A 2,091-nucleotide genomic window follows, 5' to 3' on the forward strand; every position below is an offset into this window, starting at 1 on the left:
AGTGTACAGGGTAGACTGTCCACTAGTGTGGACATTTGGGCCCATTTGTAGTCCAGCACTTTCTGACTGACAGTCTACAATGCACATGCTGTGAACATGTCTTGTCTCAGGGTTCAGTGTTTTGTCTGTGTGTCTTTTGGAATTCTTGGAATGTTTCTCCTCCCAGATTCATCCTGATGCAAGGGCTCAGAGGAGACTGGCTAACACCCCCTTAATATCTGTTTCGCTCTAGCTCCTTCTTTTTTTATGAAACTGCCACTGACCACCTGCAAGTGGCACCAGCAAGATCTTAGCCTCGGGCCTTAGCCCAGGGGGTCTGAGTACGGGGGGAGAACCTGTCAGTCTGAGGGGACAGCCACTAGGAACTTCTTTCCCTTGCCCCAAGATGACTGGGAATTCTCCTCTGCCTTGGAAGGCTCCTGGGTCAATGTTTGCAGGAATCTAAAAGAAAAATCCTCCCGAGGTGAGTAGAGGGGGTCCGAGTCCCCTGGTAAGTGAGTGGTGTTGAGATGTTGCCCCATTCACTGAGACCTGATTTCGTCTTTGTGGCCACTTGTCTGTCTTGTTTACTTTGGTGTGTTTTCTGTTCTATGTTTTCTGAGGTAGGGAAGTTCTGGGTGAGAGTGGCAGGCTCACTCAGCAAGCTCTGGATTCAGCTTGAGAACAGCACAGATTTCTGGGGGCCCATTAGTCCCCAACTCAGCCTTTGGTTGTTGTTTTGTCTAGTTCCGTTTTAGAATTGGTACCAGTTTTAAATGTGAATCCTTGGTTTTTGTGTTTATCAGTGTTTTTGATATTTATTTGAACATCTCTGGGGGAATAAAAGTCTCAGCCTCCGGCTGGGCTTGGTCACAGACCTGCTAAGTCTCCCTCCCCCCTTCTTTTGTTACAGCAGCCAAGAGGAGGGGCATGGACAAGCCTCAGGTGCACCTTCTCCTGGTGGAGGCTGCTGGAGAGGTTAGGGTGTAGATAGCAGTGAGCCTGGTCTGGACTTTCAGCTGCTCCAGACAGCTTAACAATTTGTAAAGTGCTTTTGTCAAAATTGGGTAAAAATCAGGCCCGTTCAGTTTCAGGTGACCCCCTCACCCAGCCCTCCTCCAACAGAAGGGATTCAAAAGACTGATTAGTGAAATACCTTGCTAAACAAGCAAGCCCTGGAAAAATGAAGCTCAACAAAGGTACTTCGTTTAAAAGAAATATTGTCTTAAAATTTTTTTAAAAACTTTAGAAAATGTACGTACAACTGATTTTGATTTTTTGTGTGCTTTAAGATCTGTGTGAGTGTTTTGTATGTGTTTATGAACATGTTCAAGATAAGAGTTGTCAGCATGCTGTAACAATGGGTGAGTTTAAGTTTAAAATTCAAAAGATTATGAGGTTTGGACATTACCAAAAATTTTAAGGAATCTTCACATTGTTTTTAACGGCTTTTTAAAGATTCTTTAACTTAAAAATTAGAAAATCTGGTGTTGAGTTCTAATTTTATTCCCTTGTGGTCAGAGAGAATGCAAGGTTTCTGAATTTGGACAAGTTTGCTTTGTGGCCTAAAATGTGGTCTATTTTAGAAAATGTTCCATGTGCTGTTGAGAAAAACGTGTATTCTTGTGGAGAGCTGCAGGAGCCACGACCAAAGACAGCCAGGCAGTAAGGCGTGGCCACAAAAGCAACATTGTAGCTCCTTGGTAAGATGGCGCTGGCTCCCGCCTTCTGTCTTCCCGGTGACAAGTGCTCTCTGTAAAAACAACTCCTTATATGGCTATGACTTGGTTCCTAGTTTGCTTCCGTGTTTGCGACCCTATCGGTATATGCCACGTGGTGCTTCAGGATTGGCCATCCAGGAGACTTATAACCAGAGCGTGGGGGCGGGGGGGGGGGGGTACAGAGAAGCAGGAAGAAGCGGGCAGAAGAAGCAGGAGAGAAGATGTTGTAAAAGGTCCTGAATAAACCGCATTGAGAAGAATCCCGGGTCGTGTCTTCCTTGCTGGTCGAGGTGGTCGCAACATATTCTTATGCTGCTGGGTGAAATTTTCGGCAGATGTCTGTTAAATCTAGTTGATCTTTGCAGTTGTTTAGATCTGCAGTTTCTTTGTT

At 45.1% G+C, this 2,091-nt stretch overlaps 1 long non-coding RNA gene across 3 annotated transcripts; it reads left to right on the forward strand.

The window, feature by feature from the left end:
- The first annotated feature begins 333 nt into the window (after positions 1 to 333).
- Positions 334 to 1,853, forward strand: LOC138815782 (uncharacterized). 3 transcript variants are annotated; one of them, XR_011368470.1, is made up of 4 exons: positions 334 to 463; positions 893 to 1,178; positions 1,566 to 1,682; positions 1,775 to 1,853. It is a non-coding gene; the product is annotated as an uncharacterized lncRNA (long non-coding RNA). The 3 variants fall into 3 exon arrangements; XR_011368471.1 differs by having other exon boundaries at positions 893 to 957; positions 1,068 to 1,178; positions 1,566 to 1,809; XR_011368469.1 differs by having other exon boundaries at positions 1,566 to 1,809.
- Positions 1,854 to 2,091: the final 238 nt, after the last annotated feature.

This window comes from Dipodomys merriami, unplaced genomic scaffold, assembly GCF_024711535.1.
Source record: "Dipodomys merriami isolate MVZ:Mamm:240054 unplaced genomic scaffold, mDipMer1.0.p SCAF_67, whole genome shotgun sequence".
In the NCBI taxonomy this organism is placed as follows: Eukaryota; Metazoa; Chordata; class Mammalia; order Rodentia; family Heteromyidae; genus Dipodomys; species Dipodomys merriami.